The sequence below is a fragment of the Pseudophryne corroboree genome, chromosome 2 (assembly GCF_028390025.1).
Source record: "Pseudophryne corroboree isolate aPseCor3 chromosome 2, aPseCor3.hap2, whole genome shotgun sequence".
Classification (NCBI taxonomy): domain Eukaryota; kingdom Metazoa; phylum Chordata; class Amphibia; order Anura; family Myobatrachidae; genus Pseudophryne; species Pseudophryne corroboree.
Window position 1 is genome coordinate 14535069 of NC_086445.1, and position 27598 is coordinate 14562666.

The window sequence follows — 27598 nt, forward strand, 5'->3', positions numbered from 1 at the left end:
TGTACAGAGAGGTACACAGTGTGTGGGGGGTAATACAGGTGGTGTGCTGTACAGAGAGGTACACAGTGTGTGGGGGTAATACAGGTGGTGTGCTGTACAGAGAGGTACACAGTGTGTGGGGGGGGGTAATACAGGTGGTGTGCTGTACAGAGAGGTACACAGTGTGTGGGAGGTAATAAAGGTGGTGTGCTGTACAGAGAGGTACACAGTGTGTGGGGGGTAGTACAGGTGGTGTGCTGTACAGAGAGGTACACAGTGTGTGGGGGGTAATACAGGTGGTGTGCTGTACAGAGAGACACACAGTGTGTGGGGGGTAATACAGGTGGTGTGCTGTACAGAGAGGTACACAGTGTGTGGGGGGTAATACAGGTGGTGTGCTGTACAGAGAGACACACAGTGTGTGGGGGGTAATACAGGTGGTGTGCTGTACAGAGAGGTACACAGTGTGTGGGGGGTAATACAGGTGGTGTGCTGTACAGAGAGGTACACAGTGTGTGGGGGGTAATACAGGTGGTGTGCTGTACAGAGAGACACACAGTGTGTGGGGGGTAATACAGGTGGTGTGCTGTACAGAGAGGTACACAGTGTGTGGGGGGTAATACAGGTGGTGTGCTGTACAGAGAGGTACACAGTGTGTGGGGGTAATACAGGTAGTGCGCTGTACAGAGAGGTACACAGTGTGTGGGGGGTAATACAGGTAGTGCGCTGTACAGAGAGGTACACAGTGTGTGGGGGGTAATACAGGTAGTGCGCTGTACAGAGAGGTACACAGTGTGTGGGGGGTAATACAGGTGGTGTGCTGTACAGAGAGGTACACAGTGTGTGGGGGGGTAATACAGGTGGTGTGCTGTACAGAGAGGTACACAGTGTGTGGGGGGTAATACAGGTGGTGTGCTGTACAGAGAGGTACACAGTGTGTGGGGGGTAATACAGGTGGTGTGCTGTACAGAGAGGTACACAGTGTGTGGGGGGTAATACAGGTGGTGTGCTGTACAGAGAGGTACACAGTGTGTGGGGGGTAATACAGGTGGTGTGCTGTAGAGAGAGGTACACAGTGTGTGGGGGGTAATACAGGTGGTGTGCTATACAGAGAGGTACACAGTGTGTGGGGGGTAATACAGGTGGTGCGCTGTACAGAGATACACACAGTGTTTGGGGGGTAATACAGGTGGTGTGCTGTACAGAGAGACACACAGTGTGTGGGGGGTAATACAGGTGGTGCGCTGTACAGAGAGGTACACAGTGTGTGGGGGATAATACAGGTGGTGTGCTGTACAGAGAGGTACACAGTGTGTGGGGGGTAATACAGGTGGTGTGTAGTACAGAGAGGTACACAGTGTGTGGGGGGTAATACAGGTGGTGTGCTGTACAGAGAGGTACACAGTGTGTGGGGGTTAATACAGGTGGTGTGCTGTACAGAGAGGTACACAGTGTGTGGGGGGTAATACAGGTGGTGTGCTGTACAGAGAGGTACACAGTGTGTGGGGGGTAATACAGGCGGTGTGCTGTACAGAGAGGCACATAGTGTGTGGGGGGGTAATACAGGTGGTGTGTTGTAAAGAGAGGTACACAGTGTGTGGGGGGTAATACAGGTGGTGTGCTGTACAGAGAGGTACACAGTGTGTGTGGGGTAATACAGGTGGTGTGCTGTACAGAGAGGTACACAGTGTGTGTGGGGTAATACAGGTGGTGTGCTGTACAGAGAGACACACAGTGTGTGGGGGTAATACAGGTGGTGTGCTGTACAGAGAGGTACACAGTGTGTGGGGGGTAATACAGGTGGTGTGCTATACAGAAAGGCACACAGTGTGTGGGGGGTAATACAGGTGGTGTGCTGTACAGAGAGGTACACAGTGTGTGGGGGGTAATACAGGTGGAGTGCTGTACAGAGAGGTACACAGTGTGTGGGGGGTAATACAGGTGGTGTGCTGTACAGAGAGGTACACAGTGTGTGGGGGGTAATACAGGTGGTGTGCTGTACAGAGAGGTACACAGTGTGTGGGGGGTAATACAGGTGGAGTGCTGTACAGAGAGGTACACAGTGTGTGGGGGGTAATTCAGGTGGTGTGCTGTACAGAGAGGTACACAGTGTGTGGGGGGTAATACAGGTGGTGTGTTGTACAGAGAGGACACAGTGTGTGGGGGGTAATACAGGTGGTGTGCTGTACAGAGAGACACACAGTGTGTGGGGGGTAATACAGATGGTGTGTTGTACAGAGAGGACACAGTGTGTGGTGGTAATACAGGTGGTGTGCTGTACAGAGAGGTACACAGTGTGTGGGGGGTAATACAGGTGGTGTGCTGTACAGAGAGACACACAGTGTGTGGGGGGTAATACAGGTGGTGTGCTGTACAGAGAGGTACACAGTGTGTGGGGGGTAATAGAGGTGGTGTGCTGTACAGAGAGGTACACAGTGTGTGGGGGGTAATACAGATGGTGTGCTGTACAGAGAGGTACACAGTGTGTGGGGGGTAATACAGGTGGTGTGCTGTACAGAGTGTTACACAGTGTGTGGGGGGTAATACAGGTGGTGTGTTGTACAGATAGGTACACAGTGTGTGGAGGTAATACAGGTGGTGTGCTGTACAGAGAGGTACACAGTGTGTGGGGGGTAATACAGGTGGTGTGCTGTACAGAGAGGTACACAGTGTGTGGAGGTAATACAGGTGGTGTGCTGTACAGAGAGGTACACAGTGTGTGGGGGGTAATACAGGTGGTGTGCTGTACAGAGAGGCACACAGTGTGTGGGGGGTAATACAGGTGGTGTGCTGTACAGAGAGACACACAGTGTGTGGGGGGTAATACAGATGGTGTGCTGTACAGAGAGGTACACAGTGTGTGGGGGGTAATACAGGTGGTGTGCTGTACAGAGAGGTACACAGTGTGTGGGGGGTAATACAGGTGGTGTGCTGTACAGAGAGGTACACAGTGTGTGGGGGGTAATACAGGTGGTGTGTTGTACAGAGAGGCACATAGTGTGTGGGAGGTAATACAGGTGGTGTGCTGTACAGAGAGGTACACAGTGTGTGTGGGGTAATACAGATGGTGTGCTGTACAGAGAGGTACACAGTGTGTGGGGGGTAATACAGGTGGTGTGCTGTACAGAGAGGTACACAGTGTGTGGGGGGTAATACAGGCGGTGTGCTGTACAGAGAGGTACACAGTGTGTGGGGGTAATACAGGTGGTGCGCTGTACAGAGAGGTACATAGTGTGTGGGGGGTAATACAGGTGGTGTGCTGTACAGAGAGGCACACAGTGTGTGGGGGGTAATACAGGTGGTGTGCTATACAGAGAGGTACACAGTGTGTGGGGGGTAATACAGGTGGTGTGCTGTACAGAGAGGTACACAGTGTGTGGGGGGTAATACAGGCGGTGTGCTGTACAGAGAGGTACACAGTGTGTGGGGGGTAATACAGGTGGTGTGCTGTACAGAGAGGTACATAGTGTGTAGGGGGTAATACAGGTGGTGTGCTGTACAGAGAGACACACAGTGTGTGGGAGGTAATACAGGTGGTGTGCTGTACAGAGAGGTACACAGTGTGTGGGGGGTAATACAGGTGGTGTGCTGTACAGAGAGGTACACAGTGTGTGGGGGGTAATACAGGTGGTGTGCTGTACAGAGAGGTACACAGTGTGTGGGGGGTAATACAGGTGGTGTGCTGTACAGAGAGGTACACAGTGTGTGAGGGGTAATACAGGTAGTGTGCTGTACAAAGAGGTACACAGTGTGGGGGGGGGGTAATACAGGTGGTGTGCTGTACAGAGAGGTACACAGTGTGTGGGGGGTAATACAGGTGGTGTGCTGTACAGAGAGGTACACAGTGTGTGGGGGGTAATACAGGTAGTGTGCTGTACAGAGAGGCACACAGTGTGTGGGGGGTAATACAGGTGGAGTGCTGTACAGAGAGGTACACAGTGTGTGGGGGGTAATACAGGTGGTGTGCTGTACAGAGAGGCACACAGTGTGTGGGGGGTAATACAGGTGGTGCGCTGTACAGAGAGGTACACAGTGTGTGGGGGGTAATACAGGTGGTGTGCTGTACAGAGAGGTACACAGTGTGTGGGGGGTAATACAGGTGGTGTGCTGTACAGAGAGGTACACAGTGTGTGGGGGATAATACAGGTGGTGTGTTGTACAGAGATTTACACAGTGTATGGTGGGTAATACAGGTGGTGTGCTGTACAGAGAGGCACACAGTGTGTAGGGGGTAATACAGGTGGTGTGTTGTACATAGAGGTACACAGTGTGTGGGGGGTAATACAGGTGGTGTGCTGTACATAGAGGTACACAGTGTGTGTGGGGTAATACAGGTGGTGTGCTGTACAGAGAGGTACACAGTGTGTGGGGGTAATACAGGTGGTGTGCTGTACAGAGAAGCACACAGTGTGTGGGGGGTAATACAGGTGGTGTGCTGTACAGAGAGGTACACAGTGTGTGGGGGGTAATACAGGTGGTGTGCTGTACAGAGAGGTACACAGTGTGTGTGGGGTAATACAGGTGGTGTGTTGTACAGAGAGGTACACAGTGTGTGTGGGGTAATACAGGCGGTGTGCTGTACAGAGAGGTACACAGTGTGTGTGGGGTAATACAGGTGGTGTGCTGTACAGAGAGGTACACAGTGTGTGGGGGTAATACAGGTGGTGTGCTGTACAGAGAAGCACACAGTGTGTGGGGGGTAATACAGGTGGTGTGCTGTACAGAGAGGTACACAGTGTGTGGGGGGTAATACAGGTGGTGTGTTGTACAGAGAGGTACACAGTGTGTGGGGGGTAATACAGGTGGTGTGCTGTACAGAGAGACACAGAGTGTGTGGGGGGTAATACAGGTGGTGCGCTGTACAGAGAGGTACACAGTGTGTGGGGGTAATACAGGTGGTGTGCTGTACAGAGAAGCACACAGTGTGTGGGGGGTAATACAGGTGGTGTGCTGTACAGAGAGACACACAGTGTGTGGGGGGTAATACAGGTGGTGCGCTGTACAGAGAGGTACACAGTGTGTGGGGGGTAATACAGGTGGTGTGCTGTACAGAGAGGTACACGGTGTGTGGGGGGTAATACAGGTGGTGTGCTGTACAGAGAGGTACACAGTGTGTGTGGGGTAATACAGGTGGTGTGCTGTACAGAGAGGTAAACAGTGTGTGGGGTAATACAGGTGGTGTGCTGTACAGAGAGGTACACAGTGTGTGGGGGTAATACAGGTGGTGCGCTGTACAGAGAGGTACACAGTGTGTGGGGGGTAATACAGGTGGTGCGCTGTACAGAGAGGCACACAGTGTGTGGGGGGTAATACAGGTGGTGTGCTGTACAGAGAGGTACACAGTGTGTGGGGGGTAATACAGGTGGTGTGCTGTACAGAGAGTGTGTGGGGAGTAATACAGGTGGTGTGCTGTACAGAGAGGTACACAGTGTGTGGGGGGTAATACAGGTGGTGTGCTGTACAGAGAGTGTGTGGGGGGTTATACAGGTGGTGTGCTGTACAGAGAGGTACACAGTGTGTGGGGGTAATACAGGTGGTGTGCTGTACGGAGAGGTACACAGTGTGTGGGGGGTAATACAGGTCGTGTGCTGTACAGAGAGGTACACAGTGTGTGGGGGTAATACAGGTGGTGTGCTGTCCAGAGAGGTACACAGTGTGTGGAGGGTAATACAGGTGGTGCGCTGTACAGAGAGGTACATAGTGTGTGGGGGGTAATACAGGTGGTGTGTTGTACAGAGAGGTACACAGCATGTGAGGGGGTAATACAGGTGGTGTGTTGTACAGAGAGGTACACAGTGTCTGGGGGGTAATACAGGTGGTGTGCTGTACAGAGAGGTACACAGTGTCTGGGGGGTAATACAGGTGGTGTGTTGTACAGAGAGGTACACAGTGTGTGGGGGGTAATACAGGTGGTGTGCTGTACAGAGAGGTACACAGTGTGTGGGGGTAATACAGGTGGTGCGCTGTACAGAGAGGTACACAGTGTCTGGGGGGTAATACAGGTGGTGTGTTGTACAGAGAGGTACACAGTGTGTGGGGGGGTAATACAGGTGGTGCGCTGTACAGAGAGGTACACAGCATGTGAGGGGGTAATACAGGTGGTGTGCTGTACAGAGAGGTACACAGTGTGTGGGGGGTAATACAGGTGGTGTGCTATACAGAGAGGTACACAGTGTGTGGGGGGGTAATACAGGTGGTGTGTTGTACATAGAGGTAGGCAGTGTGTGGGGGGTAATACAAGTGGTGTGCTGTACAGAGAGGCACACAGTATGTAGGGGGTAATACAGGTGGTGTGTTGTACAGAGAGGTACACAGTGTGTGGGGGGTAATACAGGTGGTGTGCTGTACAGAGAGACACACAGTGTGTGGGGGGTAATACAGGTGGTGCGCTGTACAGAGAGGTACACAGTGTGTGGGGGGTAATACAGGTGGTGTGCTGTACAGAGAGGTACACAGTGTGTGGGGGGTAATACAGGTGGTGTGCAGTACAGAGAGGTACACAGTGTGTGGGGGGTAATACAGGTGGTGTGCTGTACAGAGAGGTACACAGTGTGTGGGGGGTAATACAGGTGGTGTGTTGTACAGAGAGGTACACAGTGTATGGGGGGTAATACAGGTGGTGTGCTGTACAGAGCGGCACACCGTGTGTAGGGGGTAATTCAGGTGGTGTGTTGTACATAGAGGTACACAGTGTGTGGGGGGTAATACAGGTGGTGCGCTGTACAGAGATACACACAGTGTGTGGGGGGTAATACAGGTGGTGTGCTGTACAGAGAGACACACAGTGTGTGGGGGGTAATACAGGTGGTGTGCTGTACAGAGAGGTACACAGTGTGTGGGGGGGTAATACAGGTGGTGTGTTGTACAGAGAGGTACACAGTGTGTGGGGGTAATACAGGTGGTGTGCTGTACAGAGAGGTACACAGTGTGTGTGGGGTAATACAGGTGGTGTGCTGTACAGAGAGGTACACAGTGTGTGTGGGGTAATACAGGTGGTGTGCTGTACAGAGAGACACACAGTGTGTGGGGGGTAATACAGGTGGTGTGCTGTACAGAGAGGTACACAGTGTGTGGGGGGTAATACAGGTGGAGTGCTGTACAGAGAGGTACACAGTGTGTGGGGGGTAATACAGGTGGTGTGCTGTACAGAGAGGTACACAGTGTGTGGGGGGTAATACAGGTGGTGTGCTGTACAGAGAGGTACACAGTGTGTGGGGGGTAATACAGGTGGAGTGCTGTACAGAGAGGTACACAGTGTGTGGGGGGTAATTCAGGTGGTGTGCTGTACAGAGAGGTACACAGTGTGTGGGGGGTAATACAGGTGGTGTGTTGTACAGAGAGGACACAGTGTGTGGGGGGTAATACAGGTGGTGTGCTGTACAGAGAGACACACAGTGTGTGGGGGGTAATACAGATGGTGTGTTGTACAGAGAGGACACAGTGTGTGGTGGTAATACAGGTGGTGTGCTGTACAGAGAGACACACAGTGTGCGGGGGGTAATACAGGTGGTGTGCTGTACAGAGAGGTACACAGTGTGTGTGGGGTAATAGAGGTGGTGTGCTGTACAGAGAGGTACACAGTGTGTGGGGGGTAATACAGATGGTGTGCTGTACAGAGAGGTACACAGTGTGTGGGGGGTAATACAGGTGGTGTGCTGTACAGAGTGTTACACAGTGTGTGGGGGGTAATACAGGTGGTGTGTTGTACAGATAGGTACACAGTGTGTGGAGGTAATACAGGTGGTGTGCTGTACAGAGAGGTACACAGTGTGTGGGGGGTAATACAGGTGGTGTGCTGTACAGAGAGGTACACAGTGTGTGGGGGGTAATACAGGTGGTGTGCAGTACAGAGAGGTACACAGTGTGTTGGGGGTAATACAGGTGGTGTGCTGTACAGAGAGGTACACAGTGTGTGGGGGGTAATACAGGTGGTGTGTTGTACAGAGAGGTACACAGTGTATGGGGGGTAATACAGGTGGTGTGCTGTACAGAGCGGCACACCGTGTGTAGGGGGTAATTCAGGTGGTGTGTTGTACATAGAGGTACACAGTGTGTGGGGGGTAATACAGGTGGTGCGCTGTACAGAGATACACACAGTGTGTGGGGGGTAATACAGGTGGTGTGCTGTACAGAGAGACACACAGTGTGTGGGGGGTAATACAGGTGGTGTGCTGTACAGAGAGGTACACAGTGTGTGGGGGGTAATACAGGTGGTGTGTTGTACAGAGAGGTACACAGTGTGTGGGGGTAATACAGGTGGTGTGCTGTACAGAGAGGTACACAGTGTGTGTGGGGTAATACAGGTGGTGTGCTGTACAGAGAGGTACACAGTGTGTGTGGGGTAATACAGGTGGTGTGCTGTACAGAGAGGTACACAGTGTGTGTGGGGTAATACAGGTGGTGTGCTGTACAGAGAGGTATACAGTGTGTGGGGGGTAATACAGGTGGTGTGCTGTACAGAGAGGTACACAGTGTGTGGGGGGTAATACAGGTGGTGTGCTGTACAGAGAGGTACACAGTGTGTGGGGGGTAATACAGGTGGTGTGCTGTACAGAGAGGTACACAGTGTGTGGGGGGTAATACAGGTGGTGTGCTGTACAGAGAGACACACAGTGTGTGGGGGGTAATACAGGTGGTGTGCTGTACAGAGAGGTACACAGTGTGTGGGGGGTAATACAGGTGGAGTGCTGTACAGAGAGGTACACAGTGTGTGGGGGGTAATACAGGTGGTGTGCTGTACAGAGAGGTACACAGTGTGTGGGGGGTAATACAGGTGGTGTGCTGTACAGAGAGGTACACAGTGTGTGGGGGGTAATACAGGTGGAGTGCTGTACAGAGAGGTACACAGTGTGTGGGGGGTAATTCAGGTGGTGTGCTGTACAGAGAGGTACACAGTGTGTGGGGGGTAATACAGGTGGTGTGTTGTACAGAGAGGACACAGTGTGTGGGGGGTAATACAGGTGGTGTGCTGTACAGAGAGACACACAGTGTGTGGGGGGTAATACAGATGGTGTGTTGTACAGAGAGGACACAGTGTGTGGTGGTAATACAGGTGGTGTGCTGTACAGAGAGACACACAGTGTGCGGGGGGTAATACAGGTGGTGTGCTGTACAGAGAGGTACACAGTGTGTGGGGGGTAATAGAGGTGGTGTGCTGTACAGAGAGGTACACAGTGTGTGGGGGGTAATACAGATGGTGTGCTGTACAGAGAGGTACACAGTGTGTGGGGGGTAATACAGGTGGTGTGCTGTACAGAGTGTTACACAGTGTGTGGGGGGTAATACAGGTGGTGTGTTGTACAGATAGGTACACAGTGTGTGGAGGTAATACAGGTGGTGTGCTGTACAGAGAGGTACACAGTGTGTGGGGGGTAATACAGGTGGTGTGCTGTACAGAGAGGTACACAGTGTGTGGGAGGTAATACAGGTGGTGTGCTGTACAGAGAGGCACACAGTGTGTGGGGGGTAATACAGGTGGTGTGCTGTACAGAGAGACACACAGTGTGTGGGGGGTAATACAGATGGTGTGCTGTACAGAGAGGTACACAGTGTGTGGGGGGTAATACAGGTGGTGTGCTGTACAGAGAGGTACACAGTGTGTGGGGGGTAATACAGGTGGTGTGTTGTACAGAGAGGCACATAGTGTGTGGGAGGTAATACAGGTGGTGTGCTGTACAGAGAGGTACACAGTGTGTGTGGGGTAATACAGATGGTGTGCTGTACAGAGAGGTACACAGTGTGTGGGGGGTAATACATGTGGTGTGCTGTACAGAGAGGTACACAGTGTGTGGGGGGTAATAGAGGTGGTGTGCTGTACAGAGAGGTACACAGTGTGTGGGGGGTAATACAGATGGTGTGCTGTACAGAGAGGAACACAGTGTGTGGGGGGTAATACAGGTGGTGTGTTGTACAGAGAGGTACACAGTGTGTGGGGGGTAATACAGGTGGTGTGCTGTACAGAGAGGTACACAGTGTGTGGGGGATAATACAGGTGGTGTGCTGTACAGAGTGTTACACAGTGTGTGGGGGGTAATACAGGTGGTGTGTTGTACAGATAGGTACACAGTGTGTGGAGGTAATACAGGTGGTGTGCTGTACAGAGAGGTACACAGTGTGTGGGGGGTAATACAGGTGGTGTGCTGTACAGAGAGGCACACAGTGTGTGGGGGGTAATACAGGTGGTGTGCTGTACAGAGAGACACACAGTGTGTGGGGGGTAATACAGATGGTGTGCTGTACAGAGAGGTACACAGTGTGTGGGGGGTAATACAGGTGGTGTGCTGTACAGAGAGGTACACAGTGTGTGGGGGGTAATACAGGTGGTGTGTTGTACAGAGAGGCACATAGTGTGTGGGAGGTAATACAGGTGGTGTGCTGTACAGAGAGGTACACAGTGTGTGTGGGGTAATACAGGTGGTGTGCTATACAGAGAGGTACACAGTGTGTGGGGGGTAATACAGGTGGTGTGCTGTACAGAGAGGCACACAGTGTGTGGGGGGTAATACAGGTGGTGTGCTATACAGAGAGGTACACAGTGTGTGGGGGGTAGTACAGGTGGTGTGCTGTACAGAGAGACACACAGTGTGTGGGAGGTAATACAGGTGGTGTGCTGTACAGAGAGGTACACAGTGTGTGGGGGGTAGTACAGGTGGTGCGCTGTACAGAGAGGTACATAGTGTGTGGGGGGTAATACAGGTGGTGTGCTGTACAGAGAGGCACACAGTGTGTGGGGGGTAATACAGGTGGTGTGCTATACAGAGAGGTACACAGTGTGTGGGGGGTAATACAGGTGGTGTGCTGTACAGAGAGGCACACAGTGTGTGGGAGGTAATACAGGTGGTGTGCTGTACAGAGAGACACACAGTGTGTGGGGGGTAATACAGGTGGTGTGCTATACAGAGAGGTACACAGTGTGTGGGGGGTAATACAGGTGGTGTGCTGTACAGAGAGGCACACAGTGTGTGGGGGGTAATACAGGTGGTGTGCTATACAGAGAGGTACACAGTGTGTGGGGGGTAATACAGGTGGTGTGCTGTACAGAGAGGCACACAGTGTGTGGGAGGTAATACAGGTGGTGTGCTGTACAGAGAGACACACAGTGTGTGGGAGGTAATACAGGTGGTGTGCTGTACAGAGAGGTACACAGTGTGTGGGGGGTAGTACAGGTGGTGTGCTGTACAGAGAGGTACACAGTGTGTGGGGGATAATACAGGTGGTGTGCTGTACAGAGTGTTACACAGTGTGTGGGGGGTAATACAGGTGGTGTGCTGTACAGAGAGGTACACAGTGTGTGGGGGGTAGTACAGGTGGTGTGCTGTACAGAGAGGTACACAGTGTGTGGGGGGTAATACAGGTGGTGTGCTGTACAGAGAGGTACACAGTGTGTGGGGGTAATGCAGGTGGTGTGCTGTACAGAGAGGTACACAGTGTGTGGGGGATAATACAGGTGGTGTGCTGTACAGAGTGTTACACAGTGTGTGGGGGGTAATACAGGTGGTGTGTTGTACAGATAGGTACACAGTGTGTGGAGGTAATACAGGTGGTGTGCTGTACAGAGAGGTACACAGTGTGTGGGGGGTAATACAGGTGGTGTGCTGTACAGAGAGGCACACAGTGTGTGGGGGGTAATACAGGTGGTGTGCTGTACAGAGAGACACACAGTGTGTGGGGGGTAATACAGATGGTGTGCTGTACAGAGAGGTACACAGTGTGTGGGGGGTAATACAGGTGGTGTGCTGTACAGAGAGGTACACAGTGTGTGGGGGGTAATACAGGTGGTGTGTTGTTCAGAGAGGTACACAGTGTGTGGGGGGTAATACAGGTGGTGTGCTGTACAGAGAGGTACACAGTGTGTGTGGGGTAATACAGGTGGTGTGCTGTACAGAGAGGTACACAGTGTGTGGGGGGTAATACAGGTGTAGTGCTGTACAGAGAGGTACACAGTGTGTGTGGGGTAATACAGGTGGTGTGCTGTACAGAGAGGTACACAGTGTGTGGGGGGTAATACAGGTGGTGTGCTGTACAGAGAGGTACACAGTGTGTGGGGGGTAATACAGGTGGTGTGCTGTACAGAGAGGTACACAGTGTGTGGGGGGTAATACAGGTGGTGTGCTGTACAGAGAGGTACACAGTGTGTGGGGTAATACAGGTGGTGTGCTGTACAGAGAGGTACACAGTGTGTGGGGGGTAATACAGGTGGTGTGTTGTTCAGAGAGGTACACAGTGTGTGGGGGGTAATACAGGTGGTGTGCTGTACAGAGAGGTACACAGTGTGTGTGGGGTAATACAGGTGGTGTGCTGTACAGAGAGGTACACAGTGTGTGGGGGGTAATACAGGTGTAGTGCTGTACAGAGAGGTACACAGTGTGTGTGGGGTAATACAGGTGGTGTGCTGTACAGAGAGGTACACAGTGTGTGGGGGGTAATACAGGTGGTGTGCTGTACAGAGAGGTACACAGTGTGTGGGGGGTAATACAGGTGGTGTGCTGTACAGAGAGGTACACAGTGTGTGGGGGGTAATACAGGTGGTGTGCTGTACAGAGAGGTACACAGTGTGTGGGGTAATACAGGTGGTGTGCTGTACAGAGAGGTACACAGTGTGTGAGGGGTAATACAGGTGGTGTGCTGTACAAAGAGGTACACAGTGTGGGGGGGGGGTAATACAGGTGGTGTGCTGTACAGAGAGGTACACAGTGTGTGGGGTAATACAGGTGGTGTGCTGTACAGAGAGGTACACAGTGTGTGGGGGGTAATACAGGTGGTGTGCTGTACAGAGAGGTACACAGTGTGTGGGGGGTAATACAGGTAGTGTGCTGTACAGAGAGGCACACAGTGTGTGGGGGGTAATACAGGTGGAGTGCTGTACAGAGAGGTACACAGTGTGTGGGGGGTAATACAGGTGGTGTGCTGTACAGAGAGGCACACAGTGTGTGGGGGGGTAATACAGGTGGTGCGCTGTACAGAGAGGTACACAGTGTGTGGGGGGTAAAACAGGTGGTGTTCTGTACAGAGAGACACACAGTGTGTGGGGGGTAATACAGGTGGTGTGCTGTACAGAGAGGTACACAGTGTGTGGGGTAATACAGGTGGTGTGCTGTACAGAGAGGTACACAGTGTGTGGGGGGTAATACAGGTGGTGTGCTGTACAGAGAGGTACACAGTGTGTGGGGGGTAATACAGGTGGTGTGCTGTACAGAGAGGTACACAGTGTGTGGGGGATAATACAGGTGGTGTGTTGTACAGAGAGGTACACAGTGTATGGGGGGTAATACAGGTGGTGTGCTGTACAGAGAGGCACACAGTGTGTAGGGGGTAATACAGGTGGTGTGTTGTACATAGAGGTACACAGTGTGTGGGGGGTAATACAGGTGGTGTGCTGTACAGAGAGGTACACAGTGTGTGTGGGGTAATACAGGTGGTGTGCTGTACAGAGAGGTACACAGTGTGTGGGGGGTAATACAGGTGGTGTGCTGTACAGAGAAGCACACAGTGTGTGGGGGGTAATACAGGTGGTGTGCTGTACAGAGAGGTACACAGTGTGTGGGGGGTAATACAGGTGGTGTGCTGTACAGAGAGGTACACAGTGTGTGTGGGGTAATACAGGTGGTGTGTTGTACAGAGAGGTACACAGTGTGTGTGGGGTAATACAGGTGGTGTGCTGTATAGAGAGGTACACAGTGTGTGTGGGGTAATACAGGTGGTGTGCTGTACAGAGAGGTACACAGTGTGTGGGGGTAATACAGGTGGTGTGCTGTACAGAGAAGCACACAGTGTGTGGGGGGTAATACAGGTGGTGTGCTGTACAGAGAGACACAGAGTGTGTGGGGGGTAATACAGGTGGTGCACTGTACAGAGAGGTACACAGTGTGTGTGGGATAATACAGGTGGTGTGCTGTACAGAGAGGTACACAGTGTGTGGGGGTAATACAGGTGGTGTGCTGTACAGAGAAGCACACAGTGTGTGGGGGGTAATACAGGTGGTGTGCTGTACAGAGAGACACACAGTGTGTGTGGGGTAATACAGGTGGTGCGCTGTACAGAGAGGTACACAGTGTGTGGGGGGTAATACAGGTGGTGTGCTGTACAGAGAGGTACACAGTGTGTGGGGGGTAATACAGGTGGTGTGCTGTACAGAGAGGTACACAGTGTGTGGGGGGTAATACAGGTGGTGTGCTGTACAGAGAGGTAAACAGTGTGTGGGGTAATACAGGTGGTGTGCTGTACAGAGAGGTACACAGTGTGTGGGGGTAATACAGGTGGTGCGCTGTACAGAGAGGTACACAGTGTGTGGGGGGTAATACAGGTGGTGCGCTGTACAGAGAGTGTGTGGGGGTAATACAGGTGGTGTGCTGTACAGAGAGGTACACAGTGTGTGGGGGTAATACAGGTGGTGTGCTGTACGGAGAGGTACACAGTGTGTGGGGGGTAATACAGGTGGTGTGCAGTACAGAGAGGTACACAGTGTGTGGGGGTAATACAGGTGGTGTGCTGTACAGAGAGGTACACAGTGTGTGGGGGTAATACAGGTGGTGTGCTGTACAGAGAGGTACACAGTGTGTGGAGGGTAATACAGGTGGTGCGCTGTACAGAGAGGTACATAGTGTGTGGGGGGTAATACAGGTGGTGTGCTGTACAGAGAGGTACACAGCATGTGAGGGGGTAATACAGGTGGTGTGTTGTACAGAGAGGTACACAGTGTCTGGGGGGTAATACAGGTGGTGTGCTGTACAGAGAGGTACACAGTGTCTGGGGGGTAATACAGGTGGTGTGTTGTACAGAGAGGTACACAGTGTGTGGGGGGTAATACAGGTATTGTGCTGTACAGAGAGGTACACAGTGTGTGGGGGTAATACAGGTGGTGCGCTGTACAGAGAGGTACACAGTGTCTGGGGGGTAATACAGGTGGTGTGTTGTACAGAGAGGTACACAGTGTGTGGGGGGGTAATACAGGTGGTGCGCTGTACAGAGAGGTACACAGCATGTGAGGGGGTAATACAGGTGGTGTGCTGTACAGAGAGGTACACAGTGTGTGGGGGGTAATACAGGTGGTGTGCTATACAGAGAGGTACACAGTGTGTGGGGGGGTAATACAGGTGGTGTGTTGTACATAGAGGTAGGCAGTGTGTGGGGGGTAATACAAGTGGTGTGCTGTACATAGAGGCACACAGTATGTAGGGGGTAATACAGGTGGTGTGTTGTACAGAGAGGTACACAGTGTGTGGGGGGTAATACAGGTGGTGTGCTGTACAGAGAGACACACAGTGTGTGGGGGGTAATACAGGTGGTGCGCTGTACAGAGAGGTACACAGTGTGTGGGGGGTAATACAGGTGGTGTGCTGTACAGAGAGGTACACAGTGTGTGGGGGGTAATACAGGTGGTGTGCAGTACAGAGAGGTACACAGTGTGTGGGGGGTAATACAGGTGGTGTGCTGTACAGAGAGGTACACAGTGTGTGGGGGGTAATACAGGTGGTGTGTTGTACAGAGAGGTACACAGTGTATGGGGGGTTATACAGGTGGTGTGCTGTACAGAGAGGCACACCGTGTGTAGGGGGTAATTCAGGTGGTGTGTTGTACATAGAGGTACACAGTGTGTGGGGGGTAATACAGGTGGTGCGCTGTACAGAGATACACACAGTGTGTGGGGGGTAATACAGGTGGTGTGCTGTACAGAGAGACACACAGTGTGTGGGGGGTAATACAGGTGGTGTGCTGTACAGAGAGGTACACAGTGTGTGGGGGGTAATACAGGTGGTGTGTTGTACAGAGAGGTACACAGTGTGTGGGGGGTAATACAGGTGGTGTGCTGTACAGAGAGGCACACAGTGTGTGGGGGGTAATACAGGTGGTGTGCTGTACAGAGAGGTACACAGTGTGTGGGGGGTAATACAGGTCGTGTGCTGTACAGAGAGGTACACAGTGTGTGGGGGGTAATACAGGTGGTGTGCTGTACAGAGGCACACAGTGTGTGGGGGGTAATACAGGTGGTGTGCTGTACAGAGAGGTACACAGTGTGTGGGGGGTAATACAGGTGGTGTGCTGTACAGAGGCACACAGTGTGTGGGGGGTAATACAGGTGGTGTGCTGTACAGAGAGGTAAACAGTGTGTGGCGGGTAATACAGGTGGTGTGCTGTACAGAGGCACACAGTGTGTGGGGGGTAATACAGGTGGTGCGCTGTACAGAGAGGTACATAGTGTGTGGGGGGTAATACAGGTGGTGTGCTGTACAGAGAGGTACACAGTGTGTGGGGGGTAGTACAGGTGGTGCGCTGTACAGAGAGGTACATAGTGTGTGGGGGGTAATACAGGTGGTGTGCTGTACAGAGAGACACACAGTGTGTGGGAGGTAATACAGGTGGTGTGCTGTACAGAGAGGTACACAGTGTGTGGGGGGTAGTACAGGTGGTGCGCTGTACAGAGAGGTACATAGTGTGTGGGGGGGTAATACAGGTGGTGTGCTGTACAGAGAGGCACACAGTGTGTGGGGGGTAATACAGGTGGTGTGCTATACAGAGAGGTACACAGTGTGTGGGGGGTAATACAGGTGGTGTGCTGTACAGAGAGGCACACAGTGTGTGGGAGGTAATACAGGTGGTGTGCTGTACAGAGAGGCACACAGTGTGTGGGGGGTAATACAGGTGGTGTGCTATACAGAGAGGTACACAGTGTGTGGGGGGTAATACAGGTGGTGTGCTGTACAGAGAGGCACACAGTGTGTGGGGGGTAATACAGGTGGTGTGCTATACAGAGAGGTACACAGTGTGTGGGGGGTAATACAGGTGGTGTGCTGTACAGAGAGGCACACAGTGTGTGGGAGGTAATACAGGTGGTGTGCTGTACAGAGAGACACACAGTGTGTGGGAGGTAATACAGGTGGTGTGCTGTACAGAGAGGTACACAGTGTGTGGGGGGTAGTACAGGTGGTGTGCTGTACAGAGAGGTACACAGTGTGTGGGGGATAATACAGGTGGTGTGCTGTACAGAGTGTTACACAGTGTGTGGGGGGTAATACAGGTGGTGTGCTGTACAGAGAGGTACACAGTGTGTGGGGGGTAGTACAGGTGGTGTGCTGTACAGAGAGGTACACAGTGTGTGGGGGGTAATACAGGTGGTGTGCTGTACAGAGAGGTACACAGTGTGTGGGGGTAATGCAGGTGGTGTGCTGTACAGAGAGGTACACAGTGTGTGGGGGATAATACAGGTGGTGTGCTGTACAGAGTGTTACACAGTGTGTGGGGGGTAATACAGGTGGTGTGTTGTACAGATAGGTACACAGTGTGTGGAGGTAATACAGGTGGTGTGCTGTACAGAGAGGTACACAGTGTGTGGGGGGTAATACAGGTGGTGTGCTGTACAGAGAGGCACACAGTGTGTGGGGGGTAATACAGGTGGTGTGCTGTACAGAGAGACACACAGTGTGTGGGGGGTAATACAGATGGTGTGCTGTACAGAGAGGTACACAGTGTGTGGGGGGTAATACAGGTGGTGTGCTGTACAGAGAGGTACACAGTGTGTGGGGGGTAATACAGGTGGTGTGTTGTTCAGAGAGGTACACAGTGTGTGGGGGGTAATACAGGTGGTGTGCTGTACAGAGAGGTACACAGTGTGTGTGGGGTAATACAGGTGGTGTGCTGTACAGAGAGGTACACAGTGTGTGGGGGGTAATACAGGTGTAGTGCTGTACAGAGAGGTACACAGTGTGTGTGGGGTAATACAGGTGGTGTGCTGTACAGAGAGGTACACAGTGTGTGGGGGGTAATACAGGTGGTGTGCTGTACAGAGAGGTACACAGTGTGTGGGGGGTAATACAGGTGGTGTGCTGTACAGAGAGGTACACAGTGTGTGGGGGGTAATACAGGTGGTGTGCTGTACAGAGAGGTACACAGTGTGTGGGGTAATACAGGTGGTGTGCTGTACAGAGAGGTACACAGTGTGTGGGGGGTAATACAGGTGGTGTGTTGTTCAGAGAGGTACACAGTGTGTGGGGGGTAATACAGGTGGTGTGCTGTACAGAGAGGTACACAGTGTGTGTGGGGTAATACAGGTGGTGTGCTGTACAGAGTACACAGTGTGTGGGGGGTAATACAGGTGTAGTGCTGTACAGAGAGGTACACAGTGTGTGTGGGGTAATACAGGTGGTGTGCTGTACAGAGAGGTACACAGTGTGTGGGGGGTAATACAGGTGGTGTGCTGTACAGAGAGGTACACAGTGTGTGGGGGGTAATACAGGTGGTGTGCTGTACAGAGAGGTACACAGTGTGTGGGGGGTAATACAGGTGGTGTGCTGTACAGAGAGGTACACAGTGTGTGGGGGTAATACAGGTGGTGTGCTGTACAGAGAGGTACACAGTGTGTGAGGGGTAATACAGGTGGTGTGCTGTACAAAGAGGTACACAGTGTGGGGGGGGGGTAATACAGGTGGTGTGCTGTACAGAGAGGTACACAGTGTGTGGGGTAATACAGGTGGTGTGCTGTACAGAGAGGTACACAGTGTGTGGGGGGTAATACAGGTGGTGTGCTGTACAGAGAGGTACACAGTGTGTGGGGGGGTAATACAGGTAGTGTGCTGTACAGAGAGGCACACAGTGTGTGGGGGGTAATACAGGTGGAGTGCTGTACAGAGAGGTACACAGTGTGTGGGGGGTAATACAGGTGGTGTGCTGTACAGAGAGGCACACAGTGTGTGGGGGGTAATACAGGTGGTGCGCTGTACAGAGAGGTACACAGTGTGTGGGGGGTAAAACAGGTGGTGTTCTGTACAGAGAGACACACAGTGTGTGGGGGGTAATACAGGTGGTGTGCTGTACAGAGAGGTACACAGTGTGTGGGGTAATACAGGTGGTGTGCTGTACAGAGAGGTACACAGTGTGTGGGGGGTAATACAGGTGGTGTGCTGTACAGAGAGGTACACAGTGTGTGGGGGGTAATACAGGTGGTGTGCTGTACAGAGAGGTACACAGTGTGTGGGGGATAATACAGGTGGTGTGTTGTACAGAGAGGTACACAGTGTATGGGGGGTAATACAGGTGGTGTGCTGTACAGAGAGGCACACAGTGTGTAGGGGGTAATACAGGTGGTGTGTTGTACATAGAGGTACACAGTGTGTGGGGGGTAATACAGGTGGTGTGCTGTACAGAGAGGTACACAGTGTGTGTGGGGTAATACAGGTGGTGTGCTGTACAGAGAGGTACACAGTGTGTGGGGGTAATACAGGTGGTGTGCTGTACAGAGAAGCACACAGTGTGTGGGGGGTAATACAGGTGGTGTGCTGTACAGAGAGGTACACAGTGTGTGGGGGGTAATACAGGTGGTGTGCTGTACAGAGAGGTACACAGTGTGTGTGGGGTAATACAGGTGGTGTGTTGTACAGAGAGGTACACAGTGTGTGTGGGGTAATACAGGTGGTGTGCTGTATAGAGAGGTACACAGTGTGTGTGGGGTAATACAGGTGGTGTGCTGTACAGAGAGGTACACAGTGTGTGGGGGTAATACAGGTGGTGTGCTGTACAGAGAAGCACACAGTGTGTGGGGGGTAATACAGGTGGTGTGCTGTACAGAGAGACACAGAGTGTGTGGGGGGTAATACAGGTGGTGCACTGTACAGAGAGGTACACAGTGTGTGTGGGATAATACAGGTGGTGTGCTGTACAGAGAGGTACACAGTGTGTGGGGGTAATACAGGTGGTGTGCTGTACAGAGAAGCACACAGTGTGTGGGGGGTAATACAGGTGGTGTGCTGTACAGAGAGACACACAGTGTGTGTGGGGTAATACAGATGGTGCGCTGTACAGAGAGGTACACAGTGTGTGGGGGGTAATACAGGTGGTGTGCTGTACAGAGAGGTACACAGTGTGTGGGGGGTAATACAGGTGGTGTGCTGTACAGAGAGGTACACAGTGTGTGGGGGGTAATACAGGTGGTGTGCTGTACAGAGAGGTAAACAGTGTGTGGGGTAATACAGGTGGTGTGCTGTACAGAGAGGTACACAGTGTGTGGGGGTAATACAGGTGGTGCGCTGTACAGAGAGGTACACAGTGTGTGGGGGGTAATACAGGTGGTGCGCTGTACAGAGAGTGTGTGGGGGGTAATACAGGTGGTGTGCTGTACAGAGAGGTACACAGTGTGTGGGGGTAATACAGGTGGTGTGCTGTACGGAGAGGTACACAGTGTGTGGGGGGTAATACAGGTGGTGTGCAGTACAGAGAGGTACACAGTGTGTGGGGGTAATACAGGTGGTGTGCTGTACAGAGAGGTACACAGTGTGTGGGGGTAATACAGGTGGTGTGCTGTACAGAGAGGTACACAGTGTGTGGAGGGTAATACAGGTGGTGCGCTGTACAGAGAGGTACATAGTGTGTGGGGGGTAATACAGGTGGTGTGCTGTACAGAGAGGTACACAGCATGTGAGGGGGTAATACAGGTGGTGTGTTGTACAGAGAGGTACACAGTGTCTGGGGGGTAATACAGGTGGTGTGCTGTACAGAGAGGTACACAGTGTCTGGGGGGTAATACAGGTGGTGTGTTGTACAGAGAGGTACACAGTGTGTGGGGGGTAATACAGGTGGTGTGCTGTACAGAGAGGTACACAGTGTGTGGGGGTAATACAGGTGGTGCGCTGTACAGAGAGGTACACAGTGTCTGGGGGGTAATACAGGTGGTGTGTTGTACAGAGAGGTACACAGTGTGTGGGGGGGTAATACAGGTGGTGCGCTGTACAGAGAGGTACACAGCATGTGAGGGGGTAATACAGGTGGTGTGCTGTACAGAGAGGTACACAGTGTGTGGGGGGTAATACAGGTGGTGTGCTATACAGAGAGGTACACAGTGTGTGGGGGGGTAATACAGGTGGTGTGTTGTACATAGAGGTAGGCAGTGTGTGGGGGGTAATACAAGTGGTGTGCTGTACATAGAGGCACACAGTATGTAGGGGGTAATACAGGTGGTGTGTTGTACAGAGAGGTACACAGTGTGTGGGGGGTAATACAGGTGGTGTGCTGTACAGAGAGACACACAGTGTGTGGGGGGTAATACAGGTGGTGCGCTGTACAGAGAGGTACACAGTGTGTGGGGGGTAATACAGGTGGTGTGCTGTACAGAGAGGTACACAGTGTGTGGGGGGTAATACAGGTGGTGTGCAGTACAGAGAGGTACACAGTGTGTGGGGGGTAATACAGGTGGTGTGCTGTACAGAGAGGTACACAGTGTGTGGGGGGTAATACAGGTGGTGTGTTGTACAGAGAGGTACACAGTGTATGGGGGGTTATACAGGTGGTGTGCTGTACAGAGAGGCACACCGTGTGTAGGGGGTAATTCAGGTGGTGTGTTGTACATAGAGGTACACAGTGTGTGGGGGGTAATACAGGTGGTGCGCTGTACAGAGATACACACAGTGTGTGGGGGGTAATACAGGTGGTGTGCTGTACAGAGAGACACACAGTGTGTGGGGGGTAATACAGGTGGTGTGCTGTACAGAGAGGTACACAGTGTGTGGGGGGTAATACAGGTGGTGTGTTGTACAGAGAGGTACACAGTGTGTGGGGGGTAATACAGGTGGTGTGCTGTACAGAGAGGCACACAGTGTGTGGGGGGTAATACAGGTGGTGTGCTGTACAGAGAGGTACACAGTGTGTGGGGGGTAATACAGGTCGTGTGCTGTACAGAGAGGTACACAGTGTGTGGGGGGTAATACAGGTGGTGTGCTGTACAGAGGCACACAGTGTGTGGGGGGTAATACAGGTGGTGTGCTGTACAGAGAGGTACACAGTGTGTGGGGGGTAATACAGGTGGTGTGCTGTACAGAGGCACACAGTGTGTGGGGGGTAATACAGGTGGTGTGCTGTACAGAGAGGTAAACAGTGTGTGGCGGGTAATACAGGTGGTGTGCTGTACAGAGGCACACAGTGTGTGGGGGGTAATACAGGTGGTGCGCTGTACAGAGAGGTACATAGTGTGTGGGGGGTAATACAGGTGGTGTGCTGTACAGAGAGGTACACAGCATGTGAGGGGGTAATACAGGTGGTGTGTTGTACAGAGAGGTACACAGTGTGTGGGGGGTAATACAGATGGTGTGTTGTACATAGAGGTACACAATGTGTGGGGTAATACAGGTGGTGCGCTGTACAGAGATACACACAGTGTGTGGGGGGTAATACAGGTGGTGTGCTGTACAGAGAGACACACAGTGTGTGGGGGGTAATACAGGTGGTGTGCTGTACAGAGAGGTACACAGTGTGTGGGGGGTAATACAGGTGGTGTGCTGTACAGAGAGGTACACAGTGTGTGGGGGGTAATACAGGTGGTGTGCTGTACAGAGAGGTAAACAGTGTGTGGGGGGTAATACAGGTGTTGTGCTGTACAGAGAGGTACACAGTGTGTGGAAGGTAATACAGGTGGTGTGCTGTACAGAGAGGTCAACAGTGTGTGGGGGGTAATACAGGTGGTGTGCTGTACAGAGAGGTACACAGTGTGTGGGGGGTAATACAGGTGGTGTGCTGTACAGAGAGGTAAACAGTGTGTGTGGGGTAATACAGGTGGTGTGCTGTACAGAGAGGTACACAGTGTGTGGGGGGTAATACAGGTGGTGTGTTGTACATAGAGGTACACAGTGTGTGGGGGGTAATACAGGTGGTGTGCTGTACAGAGAGGTACACAGTGTGTGGGGGGTAATACAGGTGGTGTGTTGTACATAGAGGTACACAGTGTGTGGGGGGTAATACAGGTGGTGTGCTGTACAGAGAGGTACACAGTGTGTGGGGGGTAATACAGGTGGTGTGCTGTACAGAGAGGTAAACAGTAGAGATGAGCGGGTTCGGTTTCTCTGAATCCGAACCCGCCCGAACTTCATGTTTTTTTACACGGGTCCGAGCGACTCGGATCTTCCCGCCTTGCTCGGTTAACCCGAGCGCGCCCGAACGTCATCATCACGCTGTCGGATTCTCGCGAGGCTCGGATTCTATCGCGAGACTCGGATTCTATATAAGGAGCCGCGCGTCGCGGCCATTTTCACACGTGCATTGAGATTGATAGGGAGAGGACGTGGCTGGCGTCCTCTCCGTTTAGAAATTAAAATAGATAGGAGAGTGAGAGTGAGACACTTCATTTACTTACTGGAGCTTAGGAGGAGTTATACTAGTGACTGATGACCAGTGACCTGACCACCAGTGCAGTTTTATAATTTATTATTATTTAATAATCCGTTCTGTTCTTGTTCTCTGCCTGAAAAAAACGATACACAGTGACTCAGTCACACTCACATACCATATCTGTGCTCAGCCCAGTGTGCTGCATCATCTATGTATAATATCTGACTGTGCTCACACAGCTTAATTGTGGGGGAGACTGGGGAGCAGTTATAGGTTATAGCAGGAGCCAGGAGTACATATTAAACAGTGCACACTTTTGCTGCCAGAGTGCCACTGCCAGTGTGACTGACCACTGACCACTGTGACCAGTGACCTGACCACACTGACCACCAGTATAGTATATTGTGATTGAATGTCTGCCTGAAAAAGTACACTCGTCGTGTGACTTGTGTGGTGTTTTTTTATTCTATAAAAATTAAAAAACTCATTCTGCTGACAGACAGTGTCCACTCCAGCAGGTCCGTCATTATATAATATATACCTGTCCGGCTGCAGTAGTGATATATATATATTTTTTATATCATTATTTATCATCCAGTCTACTAGCAGCAGACACAGTACGGTAGTTCACGGCTGTAGCTACCTCTGTGTCGGCACTCGGCAGTCCATCCATAATTGTATACCACCTACCCGTGGTTTTTTTTTTCTTTCTTCTTTATACATACTACATCTCATTATCATCCAGTCTATATTAGCAGCAGACACAGTACAGTACGGTAGTCCACGGCTGTAGCTACCTCTGTGTCGGCACTCGGCAGTCCATCCATAATTGTATACCACCTACCCGTGGTTTTTTTTTTCTTTCTTCTTTATACATACTACATCTCATTATCAACCAGTCTATATTAGCAGCAGACACAGTACAGTACGGTAGTCCACGGCTGTAGCTACCTCTGTGTCGGCACTCGGCAGTCCATCCATAATTGTATACCACCTACCCGTGGTTTTTTTTTCTTTCTTCTTTATACATACTACAACTCATTATCATCCAGTCTATATTAGCAGCAGACACAGTACAGTACGGTAGTCCACGGCTGTAGCTACCTCTGTGTCGGCACTCGGCAGTCCATCCATAATTGTATACCACCTACCCGTGGTTTTTTTTTTCTTTCTTCTTTATACATACTACATCTCATTATCAACCAGTCTATATTAGCAGCAGACACAGTACAGTACGGTAGTCCACGGCTGTAGCTACCTCTGTGTCGGCACTCGGCAGTCCATCCATAATTGTATACCACCTACCCGTGGTTTTTTTTTTCTTTCTTCTTTATACATACTACATCTCATTATCAACCAGTCTATATTAGCAGCAGACACAGTACGGTAGTCCACGGCTGTATCTACCTCTGTGTCGGCACTCGGCACTCGGCAGTCCATCCATAATTGTATACCACCTACCCGTGGTTTTTTTTTCTTTCTTCTTTATACATACTACATCTCATTATCAACCAGTCTATATTAGCAGCAGACACAGTACAGTACGGTAGTCCACGGCTGTAGCTACCTCTGTGTCGGCACTCGGCAGTCCATCCATAATTGTATACCACCTACCCGTGGTTTTTTTTTTCTTTCTTCTTTATACATACTACATCTCATTATCAACCAGTCTATATTAGCAGCAGACACAGTACAGTACGGTAGTCCACGGCTGTAGCTACCTCTGTGTCGGCACTCGGCAGTCCATCCATAATTGTATACCACCTACCCGTGGTTTTTTTTTTCTTTCTTCTTTATACATACTACATCTCATTATCATCCAGTCTATATTAGCAGCAGACACAGTACAGTACGGTAGTCCACGGCTGTAGCTACCTCTGTGTCGGCACTCGGCAGTCCATCCATAATTGTATACCACCTACCCGTGGTTTTTTTTTTCTTTCTTCTTTATACATACTACATCTCATTATCAACCAGTCTATATTAGCAGCAGACACAGTACAGTACGGTAGTCCACGGCTGTAGCTACCTCTGTGTCGGCACTCGGCAGTCCATCCATAATTGTATACCACCTACCCGTGGTTTTTTTTTCTTTCTTCTTTATACATACTACATCTCATTATCATCCAGTCTATATTAGCAGCAGACACAATACAGTACGGTAGTCCACGGCTGTAGCTACCTCTGTGTCGGCACTCGGCAGTCCATCCATAATTGTATACCACCTACCCGTGGTTTTTTTTTTTCTTTCTTCTTTATACATACTACATCTCATTATCAACCAGTCTATATTAGCAGCAGACACAGTACAGTACGGTAGTCCACGGCTGTAGCTACCTCTGTGTCGGCACTCGGCAGTCCATCCATAATTGTATACCACCTACCCGTGTTTTTTTTTTCTTTCTTCTTTATACATACTACATCTCATTATCAACCAGTCTATATTAGCAGCAGACACAGTACAGTACGGTAGTCCACGGCTGTAGCTACCTCTGTGTCGGCACTCGGCAGTCCATCCATAATTGTATACCACCTACCCGTGGTTTTTTTTTCTTTCTTCTTTATACATACTACATCTCATTATCAACCAGTCTATATTAGCAGCAGACACAGTACAGTACGGTAGTCCACGGCTGTAGCTACCTCTGTGTCGGCACTCGGCAGTCCATCCATAAGTATACTAGTATCCATCCATCTCCATTGTTTACCTGAGGTGCCTTTTAGTTGTGCCTATTAAAATATGGAGAACAAAAATGTTGAGGTTCCAAAATTAGGGAAAGATCAAGATCCACTTCCACCTCGTGCTGAAGCTGCTGCCACTAGTCATGGCCGAGACGATGAAATGCCAGCAACGTCGTCTGCCAAGGCCGATGCCCAATGTCATAGTACAGAGCATGTCAAATCCAAAACACCAAATATCAGTAAAAAAAGGACTCCAAAACCTAAAATAAAATTGTCGGAGGAGAAGCGTAAACTTGCCAATATGCCATTTACCACACGGAGTGGCAAGGAACGGCTGAGGCCCTGGCCTATGTTCATGGCTAGTGGTTCAGCTTCACATGAGGATGGAAGCACTCAGCCTCTCGCTAGAAAACTGAAAAGACTCAAGCTGGCAAAAGCACCGCAAAGAACTGTGCGTTCTTCGAAATCCCAAATCCACAAGGAGAGTCCAATTGTGTCGGTTGCGATGCCTGACCTTCCCAACACTGGACGTGAAGAGCATGCGCCTTCCACCATTTGCACGCCCCCTGCAAGTGCTGGAAGGAGCACCCGCAGTCCAGTTCCTGATAGTCAGATTGAAGATGTCAGTGTTGAAGTACACCAGGATGAGGAGGATATGGGTGTTGCTGGCGCTGGGGAGGAAATTGACCAGGAGGATTCTGATGGTGAGGTGGTTTGTTTAAGTCAGGCACCCGGGGAGACACCTGTTGTCCGTGGGAGGAATATGGCCGTTGACATGCCTGGTGAAAATACCAAAAAAATCAGCTCTTCAGTGTGGAGGTATTTCAACAGAAAAGCGGACAACAGGTGTCAAGCCGTGTGTTGCCTTTGTCAAGCTGTAATAAGTAGGGGTAAGGACGTTAACCACCTCGGAACATCCTCCCTTATACGTCACCTGCAGCGCATTCATAATAAGTCAGTGACAAGTTCAAAAACTTTGGGCGACAGCGGAAGCAGTCCACTGACCAGTAAATCCCTTCCTCTTGTAACCAAGCTCACGCAAACCACCCCACCAACTCCCTCAGTGTCAATTTCCTCCTTCCCCAGGAATGCCAATAGTCCTGCAGGCCATGTCACTGGCAATTCTGACGAGTCCTCTCCTGCCTGGGATTCCTCCGATGCATCCTTGCGTGTAACGCCTACTGCTGCTGGCGCTGCTGCTGTTGTTGCTGCTGGGAGTCGATGGTCATCCCAGAGGGGAAGTCGTAAGCCCACTTGTACTACTTCCAGTAAGCAATTGACTGTCCAACAGTCCTTTGCGAGGAAGATGAAATATCACAGCAGTCATCCTGCTGCAAAGCGGATAACTGAGACCTTGACAACTATGTTGGTGTTAGACGTGCGTCCGGTATCCGCCGTTAGTTCACAGGGAACTAGACAATTTATTGAGGCAGTGTGCCCCCGTTACCAAATACCATCTAGGTTCCACTTCTCTAGGCAGGCGATACCGAGAATGTACACGGACGTCAGAAAAAGACTCACCAGTGTCCTAAAAAATGCAGTTGTACCCAATGTCCACTTAACCACGGACATGTGGACAAGTGGAGCAGGGCAGGGTCAGGACTATATGACTGTGACAGCCCACTGGGTAGATGTATGGACTCCCGCCGCAAGAACAGCAGCGGCGGCACCAGTAGCAGCATCTCGCAAACGCCAACTCTTTCCTAGGCAGGCTACGCTTTGTATCACCGCTTTCCAGAATACGCACACAGCTGAAAACCTCTTACGGCAACTGAGGAAGATCATCGCGGAATGGCTTACCCCAATTGGACTCTCCTGTGGATTTGTGGCATCGGACAACTCCAGCAATATTGTG